Genomic DNA, 16,286 nt, shown 5'->3' with positions numbered 1-16,286 from the left:
TTCATCTGAGAGTGAGTTGCTACTAAATTGTGGGACATCAGGCCCTGCCCAGATAATCTGTTAAGGTTACTGGTGTTTGAATGTGCAGAGAGATGAGGCATGTCCAGGGAGGCCACTGGCCCCTCAGATAGAGTCCCAAGGGTAGAAGTGCCTGGGGGATCAGCATGGTTTGGTCCTGGACTTTTCCAAAACATGTGTAAACATGTGTGTGTGCGCGCACGCACACGCATGCATGCGTGTACATGTTTTGTTTGGTTTGGTTTCATTTTGTTTGAGACAGGGTCTCCCTCTGTTACCCAAGCTGGACTGCAGTGACACAATTTCAGCTCACTGCAACTTCCGTCCCCTGGGCTGAAGCCGTTCTCCCACCTCAGCCTCCTGAGTAGCTGGGACTACAGGCACTTGCTCCTGTGTCCGGCTCATTTTTGCATTTTTTGTAGAGACAAGATTTTGCCACGTTGCCCAGACTGATCTCGAACTCCTGAGCTCAAGCAGTCCACTCACCGTGGTCTCCTAAAGTGCTGGGATTACAGGCATGAGCCACTGCACCTGGCCACTAAATATACTTTTGTCTATTTTGTGCCCAGAGCTGAGCAGTCTCATTAAGAAAACTCACAGGAGACAGTGTTGAACACTGAAGGCTGCTTCCTCATGGTCCACCAGTAACTGCCACTCTCAAGCAGATGGAGCACATGTCCACACTCGCTGCCTATGCTCCAGGGAAACAAATTATCTGCCAAAGTTTCTGTGGCGAGCACAGGTGTATGAAGAGAATGGTCTGCAGGAGTATATTTTTCCTGGCCCCTACAGTGGGCCCTGATGGCTGGCTGAGTCTCAGAAGGAGATCCCCTCTGTGGGGACCATTCCCAGTTTCCTCCCCTCCCAGGCCTCCCCTTCAATCAGAACTTTGCATAAACAGGTCCCATGTATGAGTCTCAGTCCATAACAACAACAGAAGAATCCAGATCCTCTGCAGCAAAGGAACATTCCTCTGAGGCTGGAAGGAATCCCAACTGGAGAAGAAAACACCCCAAAGTCTCATTAACTTACATGTTAATTAATCGTGTCAGTTCGGACAGGCGTGGTAGCTCACGCCCATAATCCCAGCACTCTGGGAGGTGTGTGGGTGGATCACCTGAGGTCAGGAGTTCGAGACCAGCCTGGCCAACATGGCGAAACCCCATTTCTACTAAAAATACAAAAATTAGCCAGCCATGGTGGCGCATGCCTGTAATCCCAGCAACTCAGAAGGCTGAGGTAGGAGAATTGCTCCAACCCAGGAGACAGAGGTTGCAGAGAGCCAGGACTGTGCCGCTGCATTACAGCCTGGGCAACAGAGTGAGACTCTGACTCCAAAAACAAAACAAAACAAAATCATCTCAGTTCCCAGCACTCTGTAATGGAAACTGTTTTTTTTTCCCCCTTGTATCTAAGATTCCCTGATTATCAATCCTACATTGTCAGTGTTGTCAAAACTTGTCTTTTAGAAAATTGCCAGGCCTGTTTTTTTGCAGAGCAGGAGATAAAAATGTTTCTGCCTGTGAGTCAGTGCATACGCAGGACCTGTGCTTTAATGACAGACCCTGAGTTTTGGGGACCTTGTGTTTGCCATCCCACCACAGGGTGTTCATGTGTGAACTCTGACCTTCCAGGTTTCTACTAGGCCTTCATTGTTCTTTATTTTTCTATCTTTTGTTGACTCATTTCCTTAGACACCCATTTATTTATTTATGCAAAGCCCCGTTATTTTTCCCCAAAAGCTTTTCAGGCATCCGGGAAATACAGCCACTGAAGCAACAACTTATGGGCGAATACAAAACATCAGGACCTAGAAAAACAGAAATACAAACAGGACCTCTAAGCCTATTGGGAAGATCCAGTGCAAGGGGGGCAGGCCCGGAGCAGAAGGCACTCGGACCCTGCAGCCAGGCCTGGATCAGAATTCCAGTTCTGCCACTTACCAGCTAAGCAAACAAACCCCATGTGCTGAGTCTCTATGCCTCAGTCCTCTCGCCTGAGAAATGGGTCTAGTAATACTTTCTTCATAGGACAATTAAAAGGATTAAGTGGAGCCAGTCGTGGTGGCTCACGCACTTAATCCCAGCACTTTGGAAGGCTGAGGTGGGAGGACTGCTTGAGGTCAGAAGTTCAAGACCACCATGGCCAACAGAGTAAGACCCCTGTCTCTATTAAATAAATAAATAAAATTTAAAGATGTAAGCAGGGCCAGATGTAGTGGTTCATGCTTGTAATCCCAGGGCCTTGGGAGGCCAAGGCAGGAGCATTGGTCACTTGAGCCTAGGAGTGTGGACAGCCTGGACAACAAAACACAACTCCATCTCTACCAAAAACAAAACTTTTTTTTTTTTTTTTTTGAGAAGGAGTCTCGCTCTGTCACCCAGGCTGGAGTGCAGTGGCATGATGTCAGCTCACTGCTACCTCCACCTCCTGGGTTCAAACGATTCTCCTGCACTACAGTTGCCTGCCACCACATCAGCTAATTTTGTATTTTTTGTAGGGATGGGCTTTCACCATGTTGGCAAGGCTGGTCTCAAACTCCTAACCTCAAGTGATCTGTCCACCTCAGCCTCCCAAAGTGCTGGGATTAGAGGGGTGAGCCACCTTGCCCAGCCAAAAAGAATTATTTTTAATTAGCCAGATAGGGTAGTGTACATCTGTAGCCCCAGGTACTTGGGAGGCTGAGTTCAGAGGATCAGTTGAGCCAGGAGCTCAAGATTACAGCAAGCTATGATCGCACCACTGCACTCTAGCCCAGGTGACAGACGGAGACCCTGTCTCTAAGTAAATAAGTAAATAAATAAAGCACTTAGCAGAATGGCTCACAAGTAATAGGCACCCAGTAGCCACTCTTTTATTATTGTTGTTACTATATTTATCTGTTATTATCCAGTGCTGTAACTGAGCTACTAGCTTCTCAGCAATCAAAGCAAAAACAGAAAAAGCTGACTGCGTATTTCCCCTGTCTGTGAGGGGATGTGGTGACGACACCTGCACCTGTAGTGTGTGCACCCTCATCTTTTGAGAACTGAACTCAGGTTCAGATGTAATTAGCCAGCGGAGCCTTGGATGTCTCTGCCTTTGGCTAGTTGGAAAGGTCAGGGCTGGAGTGTTCAAACCTGGACTGTGAGGAGAACGTTGTGGTTGGGAATGATCTTTATAAGGTGCCTGCCCTATTGAACAGAGATGCATCACGAAGGCCACAGTGGGGACTTCTTCAGAACCCAGATGGGAGCTAATCATCTCTTCTGCTTCGATGAGCACCAGGGTACTTGGAAGTTGGAATTAGATGGCGAGTCTCAAGTTGGATTTTCATTTGAGTGGTTTTACATGAAGTATATTTAGCAGTTGCTTCATGGGATTGTTGTTGTATACCTGGATGGCAGGCTCAGGGAGAAATGAGAAGCATGGTTTCTAGTTAGTGCCGCCACCTTCCTTGGCAGAAATTTAATGGAGAACACCTGCTCCTCTCCAAAATAAGAAACACAACAGGGAGCTGGTGTGTGTTAAGCACCTATTGTGTGTCAGACAGGAACAGAGTCCGTCTCATTCTTCTTCCCAGTCACCTTGGAAGGTGTGGGCATTATTACACTGGCAGGCAGGTGTTGCATTTTCTCTTTCCTTTTTTTTTTTCTTTAAAGACAGGTTCTCATTCTGTCACCCAGGCTGGAATGCAGTGGCACCATCATAGCTCATTGCAGTCTTGAACTCCTAGGCTCAAATGCCTCCCACTGCAGCATCCCAAATAGCTGGGAATACAGGCACATGCCACCACACAAGGCTGGAGGGCCCAGGACTGGCAATACCCAAAATCCAGAGGCAGGAAGGTGCATACTGGCTCACCGCCTGCAGCTTACCAGCAGCTGTATTTCTCTAAGTTCCATTGTTAATTCAAACTCATCTTTCTGATGGGAAAATTGAGTTCCCATAGCAGGATGTGGGCCAATTGCCTAACTCTCCATCAAAAACTAGAAATGTGTCTTATTGGCCGGGCACGGTGACTCATGCCTGCAATCCCAGCACTTTGGGAGGCAAGGCAGATGGATCACGAGGTCAGGAGTTCAAGACCAGCCTGGCCAACATAGTGAAACGCCATCTCTGCTAAAAATACAAAATAATTAGTCAGGTGTGTTGGTGGGCTCCTACAATCCCAGCTACTTGGGAGGCTGAGGCAGGAGAAATGCTTGAACCTGGCAGGCAGAGGTTGCATTGAGCCAAGATCGTGCCACTGCACTCCAGCCTAGGCAACAGTACAAGACTCCATCTCAAAAAAAAAAAAAAAAAGAAGATAGAAAAAAGAAAGAGTGTCGTGTCTCACATGACCCCTGTTCCTTTTCACAGAAATATCTGTTCACCCACCTCTGCTTTGGCACATGTGCTAGAGATTACCAAAGCAAACGGCCACATGCCCTTGGCTTGGTCTATACGTTGGGATATTAATCTTTTAGCAAATTCTAGCCTGCTAGTGTATCTGTTGAATCAACAAAGTCGGATATGTTCATCTTCACAGGTGTGTGTGTGTTCTGACTTTGATACACAATTTTGAAAGATGTCAGTTGTCAGAAGACATATATTTTGGTTGGAGGTTTTATTTGATTGCAAAGGGAAGTGGAACAGGAAAGTAGGAGGGAACATGTAGGAATAACCAAATTACTGTGCCACTTACTCACTATGTGACCTTGGACAAATTACTTGGCGTCTCTGAGGCTAGGCTTCCCATCATTAAATGGAAATAGTCAAGCTTAGCCCCCAGGATCATTGTGAGGGGTAAAGGAAATAATTGATGTATGAAGCACTTAGTCCAAGCCTAGCCTGAAGTAAGCTGAGATGATGATGGGAGGAGGAGGAGGACGAGGATTAAGAAATGGAATTCCAGCCGGGTGTGGTGGAATCCCAGCACTTTGGGAGGCCGAGGCAGGCAGATTGCTTGAGCTCAGAAGTTTGAGACCAGTCTGGGCAACATAGTGAGATCCCATCTCTACTAAAAATCCAAAAAAAAAAAAAAACAACAACAACTGAGGTATGGTGACACACACCTGTAGTCCCAGCTACTCGGGACACTGAGGCAGGAGGATCACTTGAGCCTGGGAGGTCAAGGCTGTGGTGAGCTATGATCACACCACTTGCACTCCAGCCTGGACAACAGAGCAAGACCCTGTCTCAAAATATAAAAAATAAAATACATTTTAAAAAATAGAATTGCTGAGCTTTGTTTAAAAACAAGACAAAAAAAAAAAAAAACCTTTGCAGAAAAATCTCCAATGTCGTTTCCTGCCCCTATGAAGATAGGCCAACATTATTGCCCATGATGTTCGCAAGATAAAACCAAGGCAAAAGAGTTTGTCAATGTGCTCACAAAGATACATTTAAACATCCTGACCCTTGAGTCCCCAAACTCCCACTTGGCTGAAAATTATGTCTGGGCTGTCACTAGATACCAGCTGAAATGCGGAACAGACTGTCACTCGGTCAACTGGCTCTTTCATCTCCATGATAGCAGGCAGAAGACATTACATTTGATGTGATTTATTTCCCTTGCATGGAATTGTATCCACGAGTTGCTTTATCGTCAAATAAACCCGGCTTTAGTTCCCCTGGGGCGAGGGGAGGGGAGAAGGAGGGGAGGTCAGGCGGTGCAGATTAATTTCCAGGGTCCCCCCAGGATGTTAGTAATAGCCTTATCACTTTGCATGGCCAAATAAAAGAGATGGGAATCAAAGAGGAGAGATGAAGGCTTAGTCATTCCCTGAAAGAATTCATCCCAAATCCTGATCTATGTCCAAATGGGCTCCTTTAAGCAATTCTTTACAGTGTGAACCTCATTCCACTGTGGAGCTTGGGGGTACAGTCAAAGCCGCCCTTTCTCCTTTCTTGGCCCCCCTCCTTTCTGTGGCTCCTCTCTATGTGTCTATCATGTGCATGCACGTATCTTTGGAATGGATTTCGTGTGTGTTCATGCAGTTCATAGAGCTTCCTTCAAGGTCTCTTTTCTGGACCCGCAGATAACTTCCTCCTTGGTTTCCTCCCTTATCACTCACCGCACACACGAGCCCCCGCCAGGAGGGAGAAAATCCTTCTCTTTTGCTTCTTGAACTTGCGATCCTTTGGTCTTTGCAGCCCAGAAGAATCTCATTACTGACAGCATGACAGGCACGTGGGAGTGAGTGGTGCTGCCTTCCCAGCTGTTTGATGAGATTTCTGAGTGGCAGCTAAAGGAGCCGGCCCTGAGATAACAGGAAAGCTCTGAGAGAGTTTGCCTCGCTTTAAGGAATCCCATTGTATGGAAAGGGGGAAATGACAAAAGTGAAGCTGGGACCCTCACCTCACTCCCACTGGCAAAGGCTCCACACTGTCCGAAAGCATTCTCCATGGGGCTCTTTGGAAGAGCAGGCCCCACTTGGTGCATTTTAGGAATGTTTCATTTTACAAAAAACTTAAACACAATTTTCGAGACCAAGGCTATAGTGTGAGCTGAAGTTTGCTGCTGTGACGAAGCTGTCCATTCTCAGCTCTCGGGTCTTTTTTTTTTTTTTAATTTTTATTTATTTTTTTGAAAACCTAAGATAATTTCCAGACTTTGAGGGGTACCAAGTGGTAAAGTGCTGTCTCGGGAGTCCAGTGTGAGCTGCTGAAAACATGACAAGAGCAACTGACAAGATGTAAACTGAATTATCCAAATTCTGGGGGGCCTTTGACCTTTGAACTCACAAAGTCTTTCTTTTTCCTCTTCTGGGTATGCTATCTGGAAGCATTCAGAAATGTCCCAGCATGTGACAGTACAATCGTAGGCTTCCCTACAAAGCCTCTAACAAAATTAGGCTGTCCCGAGCCCCTAGAGAAGAACTATTTACCCTTATGCCAGTGATATGGTTTGGCTCTGTGTCCCCACCCAAATCTCATGTGATGTTGAAATCCCCATATGTTGAAGGAGAGGCCTGGTGGGAGGCGATTGATGATTGGATGATAGTGACAGATTTCCCCATGCTGTTCTCGTGATACTGAGTGAGTTCTCACGAGATCTGGCTGCTTAAAAGTGTGTTGCACTTCCCCTTCTCTTGCTCTCCTGCTCCACCATGGGAAGGCAAGCTTGCTTCCCTTTTGCCTTTTGCCATGATTGTAAGTTTCCTGAGGACCCCAGTCATGCTTCCTGTTAAGACTGTGGAACTGCAGGGTGTAGTGGTGTGTGCCTGTAGTCCCAGCTACACAGGAGGCTGAGGTGGGAGGATCGCTTGAGCCCAGGAGTTCTGGGCTGTAGTGCGCTATGCTGATTGCGTTCCACACTAAGTTCAGATCAATATGGTGACCTCCAGGGAGTGGGGGACCACCAGGCTGCCTAAGGAGAGGTGAACTGGCCCGGTCAGAAATGGAGCAGGTCAAAACTCCGGTGCTGATCAGTAGTGGGATCAGGCCTGTGACTAGCCACTGCACTCCAGCCTGGGCAACATAGTGAGACCCCGTCTCTAAAAATAATTAATTAGTTAATTTTTTTAAAACTGCAGAACTGTGAGTCAATGAAACCTCTTTTCTACACACACACACACACACACACACACACACACACAGAGAGAGAGAGAGAGAGAGAGAGAAACCTCTTTTCTTCGTAAATTACCCGGTCTCAGGTAGGTCTTTACAGCAGCATGAAAACAGACTAACACAACTAAGAAGGCTGGGAGTGCACCTAAACCTGCTTGTGGCGTATGCCCAGGCAGACTTTGAGGGGTTCGTGCTGTGAGACCTGAAGTTCTTATGAGATTTCCCAAAACAAAAAACACATCAGCAGGGTCTATGGTGGTTCCGTGTGTGCTAAATGTGTTCATGACAGGATCAAGCATGCTTTCCTCATCAAGGAGCAGAAAATGGTTGTGAAAGTATTGAAGGCACAAGCACAGAATCAGAAAGCTAAATTTTAGAAATGAAACTTTTTTTTTCTTTTTGGAGACTGAGTCTCACTCTATCACCCAGGCTGGAATGCAGTGATGTAATCTTGGCTCACTGCAACCTCCGCCTCCTGGGTTCAAGTGATTCTCTTGCCTCAGTCTCCTGAGTAGCTGGGACTACAGGCATACACCACCACACTCGACTAATTTTTTGTATTTTTAGTAGAGACGGAGTTTTGCCATATTGGCCAGGTTGGTCTCAATCTCCTGACCTCAGGTGATCCACCTGCTTTGGCCTCCCAAAGTGCTGGGATTACAGGTGTAAGCCACCACACCCAGCCAAAAAAAAATTGAAACTTTTTAAAGTGATTAAAAAGTGTTTTTAATTCTTATTGACCAAAGTCAATGAGGATAGTTGCAGAACATTGGGAATGTACTGACCTGTACACTCAAAAATAGTTAAGGGCGGGCTCGGTGGCCCACGCCTGTAATCCCAGCACTTTGGGAGGCCGAGGCCAGTGGATCACCTGAGGTTAGGAGTTTGAGAGCAGCCTGACCAACATGGTGAAACCCCATCTCTACAAAAAATTAGCTAGGTGTGGTGGCACATACCTGTGGTCCCAGCTACTCAGGAGGTTAAGGTGGGAGGATCACCAGGAGGTAGAGGCTGCAGCGAGCTATGATTGCACCACTGCACTCCAGCCTGGGCAACAGAGTGAGATCCTGTCTCAAAAAAAAAAAATGGTTAATATGGAAAATTTCATATTATGTTTATTTTACCGCAATTAAAAATTTTTAAATAAGAAAAGTATTTAAAAATTTTTAATTGCGGTAAAATAAACATAATAGATCAAACACCGCATGTTCTCACTCATAGGCGGGTGTTGAACAATGAGAACACATGGACACAGGGAGGGGAGCACTACACACTGGGGTCAGTTGGGGGGAAATAGGGGAGGGACGGTGGGGGGTGGGAAGCTGGGGAGAGTTAGCAAGGGGAGAAATGCCAGATGTAGGTGATGGGGAGGAAGGCAGCAAATCACACTGCCACGTGTGTTCCTATGCAACAATTTTGCATGTTCTTCACATGTACCCCAAAACCTAAAATGCAATAAAATAAATAAATGGGAAAAAAAAAAAGAAAAGTAAATTAGGATGTGTTTAACCATCGTTCTAGGTACTGCAGACTCAATAGTGAGCTCAGAAGACAATAATCACAGCCCTTGCAGAGTTTATGTTCTAGTGGAAGACAGACTATCAATAAGATTTTAAAAAGAAATTGATTTAAAAATGGCCAGGCATGGTAACACATTCCTATAATCCCAGCACTTTGGGAGGCTGAGACGTGTGGATAGAGGTCAGGAGTTTGAGACCAACCTGGCCAATATGATGAAACCCTGTCTCTACTAAAAATACAAAAATTAGGCTGGGCATGGTGGTGGGCGCCTGTAATCCCTGCTACTCAGGAGTCTGAGCAGGAGAATTGGTTGAACCCGGGAGGTGGAGGTTGCAGTGAGCCGAGATCGTGCCATTGCACTCCAGCCTGGGCAATAGAGTGAGACTCGGTCTCAAAAAAAAGAAAAGAATTTCAGTTGAAGATGCTGTATAATTTAAAAAAAAAAAAAAAGAAAGAAAGAAAAGAAAAATTAGGTGGGTACCTACGGGCCTCGGCCGAGCCCGGGGCAGCCCTGCGCTCGCGGAGGCGTGGCCGGTGCGCGGGGATGGGGGTCACGGTGGACATGCACCAGGTGTACAAGTACCCCTTCAAGCAGATGGTCGCCAGCTTTCTCCAAAAGTACCTGAACCCCATGGATGAAAATGTCATCTCTGTAAAAATCATGGAGGAAAAAAGAGATGAATCAACAGGGATCATCTACAGAAAGAGGATTGCAATCTGTCAGAATGTGGTTCCAGAAATTTTAAGGAAGGTGAGCATTTTGAAAGTACCTTATATCCAATTAGAAGAGGAGTCATGGCTCAATCCTTGGGAAAGAAACATGGTTATATGGAGTCACCGCCTTACATGGACACAGTATGCATCCATGAAGACAGAGTCTGTCTTCCGGGAAAGTATGGAAAACCCAAATTGGACAGAGTTCATTCAAAGAGGTAGAATTTCAATCACAGGAGCTGGATTTCTCAACTGCATTCTAGAAACTTTTGCCAGCACATTCTTAAGACAGGGAGCCCAGGAGGGAATTAGAATTATGGAGATGCTGCTAAAGGAACAGTGTGGTGCCCCCTTTGCAGAATAAAGAATCATCAGAGAGCTGTATCGGTGTCTACTTTTTTTTGTTGTTTTTTTTGGGTGGGGAATCACTTCTTGGCCACAACACATCAGACACAGTTTCTGGAATACAGGTTTGAGGATACAGTGTCGGCAGCTTCAAGAAAAGGAGACCTTCTTGCCAGGACATAATATGATACCCTCCTCTGGGAGCCTGCTTCGAATAGTGGGACTCAGGAAGTCGAGACCTTCTTGCTGGATTTTTTATGACACAATCTGTTTACAATTTTACAAATAAAGGAAAAAACCCGTGCAAGATGATGTGTGCCCTTCCTCAGGGTGTTCTGCTGATTGTCTGGTTATGCTGTCAGGGCAGCTAAGGACAGGATAAAGGCCTGGAGAGGGTGCTTGTGCCCTTATGTTATCAACACCGTTGTTCATAAGATTTGTGAGGGGATTCTGGAACCAATAAGGGCATTGAAACTAGTACCTGATTCATGAGTGGACTGGAACAAACAGGAATGCACCAGACCAACGTTGGAGCTAAGCTTTATAGCAATGTTTAAGATTCTCAGAAATCAGGAGATTTTTCTCTCTATCCATAAGTAATTTGTCATTGCCATTAGTATAGCTTTTATAATGTAACATGTAAACTGCGATTTGGTCCTTTGAAAAAAAAAAAAAGATGAAATATAGAGTGAGAAGGCAGGTTCTCACCTTGACTCCTGTTAATTTGTTCTGTGATGTGGAGCAAATAATTAACCTCTCTGTTTTTTTACTGAGCAAATGGGGATACTCAGGCACAGGTCTTTCTGGCAATGGGTTATGATGATTAAACAAGGTAATTTTGTGCAGGTTTGTAAGTTGACAGACCTGGGTTTGAATCCAAGTGCTGGCACTTACTTGCTCAGTGATCATGAATGTAATTTTGAATCTTCCTGAACCTAAAAAATTTGTGAAACAAAGTGATGGAATTAACTTTGTGAGATTGTTGGACTGATATGGGATCATGCATGTGAAGTGGCTAGCACTCTGCCTGGTGCATAGTAGAAGTCCAGGAAATGGAAGTCATTATTATGTAAAACATTCTGCAAATGTACTTTTTAACTGTAATGTAAGGTGGTACTACTGTTGAAACTTAAAAAAAAGAAAAGAAAAATTAATAAGGTTTTAAGTCAGACAGTGTTAAATACTATGGAGAAAAATAAAGCAGAGAAAGGGGATGGGGCAGCTGGCAGGGGTGGAAGGTTGTGTTGTCCTACCCTTGTGGGTGACAGGCAGAGAGTAGGTAGGTGAGGGAGGGGGCAGGTGGATGTCCAAGAGAGGAGCAACACGCGAGAGTGTGCTAGTCCGTTTTGGGTTACTGTAAAGGAATACCTGGGGCTGGGCCATTTATTTAGCCCACCGTTCCAGAGACTGCAGGAAGCATGGCATCAGCATCTGTTTCATGTGAGGCCGCAGGAAGCTTCCACTCACGGTGGACAGCAGAGGGGGAGCTGGCCAGGAAAGAGTAGGGAGATGCCAGGCACTTTTTTTCTTTTTTAGGCAGTCTTACTCTGTCACCCAGGCTGGAGAACAGTGGTGTGATCTTGGCTCATGGCAACCTCCGCCTCCCAGGTTCAAGCAATTCTCGTGCCTCAGCTTCCCAAGAAGCTGGGATTACAGGAATGCACCACCACACTGGGCTAATTTTTGTGTTTTTAGTAGAGACGGGTTTCGCCATGTTGGCCAGGCTGGTCTCAACTCCTGGCCTCAAGCAGTTCGCTCAGCTAAGCCTCACAAAGTGCTGGGATTACAGGTGTGAGCCACCATGCCAGGCTGCCAGACTCTCTAAATAAGCAGATCTTTCATGAACTAATAGAGTGAGATCTCACTCATCACCAAGAAGGGGGCAGCAAGGCATTTACGAAGGATCCACCCCCATGACCCAAACACCTCCCACCAGGCCCCACATCACATTTCACCAAGAAATCTGGAAGGGACAAACATCCAAACCATTTCAAAGAAGCAACAGCAAGGCCAGTGTGGCTGGAGCACAGAGTATGAAGGGAAGGTCGGACAGGGCTTCCAGGCCATTGCAATGACTTTAATTTTGAATCCGTGAGAGATGGGTCCCCTGGGAGGTTTTTAAGCACAAAGGTGACGTGATCTGACTTGACTGCAGTGTAATTTATATACCACAAGACCCACCCATTTCAAATGTACAATTTAATGATTTTTAGGAAATATACAGAGTCGTGCAATTGCCACCACAACCCAATTGTAGAACATTTCCATCACCCTAAAAAGACATCTCATGCCTATGACTTACAATGTAAAGGGATCCGCTGGGCTCCTGTGTTAAAAATAGCAATAAGAGGTAGAAGCAAAGAAAGTATTGGAAAGAAACATTTCTTTTCACGGCACACGTGAATGACAATGAGTTCTAAGAGCAGAAGGGTAAAGACATGACTGATGAAGCTTTTCCAGCTACTGCCTTAATGCCAAAGTTATAACAGGATGAAAGGCCTTCAGCTGTAACAGTAAAACTAGGATATTAATAACTTCATGAGAACTGTTTAAAAATGGGAAATGCAGGCATAATGTCGATGACTCGACTCCTGAACTTGAACTTAATCCCTACCCTCTTTTACATAAAAAGTCTCAATATTTCTAGGCAGGGTGCGGTGGCTCACACCTGTAATCCCAACACTTTGGGAGGCCGAGGCGGGCAGATCACTAGGTCAAGAGATTGAGACCATCCTGGCAAACACGGTGAAACCCCGTCTCTACTAAAATACAAAAAATTGGCTGGGTGTAGTGGTGTGCACCTGTAGTCCCAGCTACTCAGGAGGCTGAGGCAGGAGAATCGCTTGAACCCAGGAGGCGGAGGTTGCCACTGCACTCCGGTCCCACAACAGAGTGAGACTCCGTCTCAAAAAAAAAAAATCTGAATATTTCTAAAGCTATATAGGGCTCTCTTAATGTCTTAAAAATTCACAAGAAGAAAAGCTGATGACAGCAGTAGGAACAAATCCCAAACATGTTTCAGCAAACACTCATTGTCCCTGCAGTAAAGGGGCAGTGACACCTCCTCATATCCATTATTATTAAAATGTTTAAATCCCAGTTTCTTTTGTCAGTCTTGAAAACGGAGCATTCTACACTGAATCCACATTATGATCTGAAGGATTTTCTGTCCCCATGGAAGGGACTTGCTTGACACTATAAGTGGTACCCATGCCAGATGCGGTGGTTCACTCCTGTAAATCCCAACACTTTAGGAGGCTAAGGCGGGAGGATTACCTGAGCCCAGGAGTTTGAGACCAGCCTGGGCAATCTAGCAAGACCTCCTCCCCTCTAAATTTAAAAAATCAGCCAGGCATGGTGATGGACACCTCTAGTCCCAGCTACTTGGGAGGCAGAGGCAGGAGAATCACTTGATCTCATCGGGCTGAGGCTGCAGTCAGCCATGATTGCACCACAGCACTCTAGCCTGGGCAACATAGGGAGACTCTGTCTCAAAAAAATTAAATTAAATTAAATTAAGCAGTACCTGAGTGAGGATTTTTTGTAGTTTACCAGAAGGCTGAAGTCTTCTAGTATTACATGGTTTTGAACCAAATAGTGGATTTTGACTTTTTTTTTTCCAGCAGCTATGACAGCAGCCAGTATCATCTTTTTCCAGTAGGTTTCCATTCAGGAACAGTCAGGTAGTAATGGGCTCTGATCTCCTGTCCACATCTACCTTGGGTGGGTCTAGGGCAAGCTTGTCCAAACAGTGGTGTGCTGGCCGCATGCACCCAGGACAGCTTCGAATGCAGCTCAACACAAACTAGTAAACTTTCTCAAAAAGTTTACTCAAAGAGTTGTGAGATTTTCTTTTTTTTTTTTTTTTTCCGAGATGGAGCCTTGCTCTGTCACCCAGGCTGGAGTGCAGTGGCACAATCTCAGCTCACTGCAACCTCCGCCTCCTGGGTTCAAGCAATTCTCTGCCTCTGCCTCCTGAGTAGCTGGGATTACAGGCGCCCACCACCACGCCCAGCTAATTTTTGTATGTTTAGTAGAAATGGGTTTCACCATGTTGGCCAGGCTGGTCTTGAACTCCTGACCTTGTGATCCACCTGCCTCACCATCACAAAATGCTGGGATTACAGGTGTGAGCCACCGCGCCCGGCATGAGATTTTTTTTGCAAATTTTTTTTTTTTTTTTTTTTTTTAGCTCATCAGCTATTGTTAGCGTATTTTACGTGTGGCTCAAGACAATTCTTCCAGCATGGCGAATGGAAGCCAAAGGATTGAACACCCCAGTCTAAGGTGATTCTTGCCAACCCCCCTTAGCTAACACCATGCATTACTTAGAGCCTGCCACGTAGCTTATCTCCAGGTCTGCAGCCATGCAGGGAGCAAATCTTTAAAATCTAAGTGTACATCTGGGCATGGCAACTGTCTAAGGAGGAAAAGGGGAGGGTCCCAGCTTGGCAGCGGCCCATCCGGCTTCAGAGATGGGTAAATGTGTTGCCAGTTTGATTTGGCTGTGCTCAGGACTTTTTTTTTTTTTTTTTTTAACGAGTTTTGCTCTTGTCACCCAGACTGGAGTGCAATGGCGCGATCTCGGCTCACTGCAACCTCTGCCTCCTGGGTTCAAGCAATTCTCCTGCCTCAGCCTCCCTAGTAGCAGGGATTAGAGGTGTCTGCCACCATGTCCAGCTAATTTTTTGTATTTTTAGTAGAGGCAGGGTTTCGCTGTGTTGACCAGGATGGTCCTGAACTTTTGACCTCAAGTGATCCACCTGCCTCAGCCTCCTAAAGTTCTGGGATTACAGGCGTGAGCCACCACACCCAGCCTCAGGACCATTTTATGCGATTCCACTACAAGTCTCAGTTTAAAGTCACAGGCAACTCCCTTTTTAGGTTTTCCTGACAACTGTCCCTGGATCCTGACTGTGGCTCAGGAGTGCTGTTGTTACTGCCGCTGGCCACAAGGGGTCCCAGCCCCGCAGGCAGCAGCAGCACCAAGGCTTGAAAAGCAGCCCCAGCTCTTAGCAGACAAGACTCTGCTTGGCAGCGAAGGGGCCCTGAATGGCCGGCCCCCAGAGAAAGCTGCTGAGCTCATGGTTAGCCCTGGGTCTACACCATTTGGCACTGTGGGAGCAACGATAACCCGCGTATGATCACTGTGCACGTTGTTATTGCAGACAGCAGAGAGAAAGGCCAGCAGCTCTGGGTGCAGTCTGGGTTCTGGTCCCAGGCTTATTATTCTCACTGGTTGTGTGACCTTGGGCAAGCCCCATCCCCTCTCTGAGCCTGCTTCCTTGCCTTCCAAGGGAAATCGTGTTGATCTGTAAGGGCCTTTTTAGCAACAGCCTTGCCAACAACGAAAACACCTGAAATATCCCTTATGTTGGAGGGTATCTGAGCCATCCTTGCTGTTCACCACAAACTGTCAGTTTACTGAAGTTGTAAATTCTGCCAGATTATCATCATCCTGGAAACAAAAGGAGTGAAATCAGAATTCTGTGCTATGGAGTCTTTTAACCTCAGAGCCAGAGATGCACTCAGAGAACTTGGTACAAGGGTTTTCAAACTCTTAATGGCCTGGAGCCCTGTATTCAGACAAACTCTGATGTGGAAGCCCGAATGGAAAACCACTGTGGTTAGAAACTGGAGCCCAGAGAGAGGAAGCCGTCTGTCCTGTGTCACTCAGCAAAAGAGTCGCAGAGCTGGTCGAAGCTGCCCCAGCCAAGCACATTTTCCAAAAATGAATTGAGCATGCGGCTTCCCAGTGTGTGAGGGAACTCAGACCATAAGGAAGAGTCAGCCAGGTGCAGTGGCTCACACCTGTAATCCCAACACTTTGGGAGGCCAAGGCGGGCGGATCACCTGAGGTCAGGAGTTTGAGACCAGCCTGGCCAAAATGGTGAAATCCCATCCCTACTAAAAATAAAAAAAAATAGCCAGGCATGGTGGTGCACGCCTGTAGCTACTTGGGAGGTTGAGGCAGGGGATAGCTTGAACCTGGGAGGTGGAAGTTGCAGGTTGCAGTGAGCCAAGATTGCATTGCTGCACTCCAGGCTAGGCGAGAGTGAGACTGCATCTCAAAAAGAAAAGAAAAGAGCCACATGGGGGAGGCAGGGGGCCAGGCAGGCCAGTCGGGGCACGAACTCCTGCTGTGCATTCACTGT

At 46.4% G+C, this 16,286-nt stretch overlaps 1 protein-coding gene and 1 pseudogene across 6 annotated transcripts in view; both read left to right on the top strand.

The window, feature by feature from the left end:
• Positions 1-16,286, top strand: part of TMCO4 (transmembrane and coiled-coil domains 4) — a 108,830-nt gene that overhangs the window by 73,153 nt on the left and 19,391 nt on the right. The gene's annotated exons all lie outside the window — the stretch shown is intronic.
• LOC116566392 lies at positions 9,540-10,793 on the top strand (annotated as a pseudogene).

The sequence above is a fragment of the Sapajus apella genome, unplaced genomic scaffold (genome assembly GCF_009761245.1).
Source record: "Sapajus apella isolate SASKATOON/1434 unplaced genomic scaffold, GSC_monkey_1.0 scaffold43, whole genome shotgun sequence".
NCBI lineage: Eukaryota > Metazoa > Chordata > Mammalia > Primates > Cebidae > Sapajus > Sapajus apella.
The sequence above is the reverse complement of the archived record's forward strand: the minus strand, read 5'-3'. Positions and strand labels throughout refer to the sequence as shown.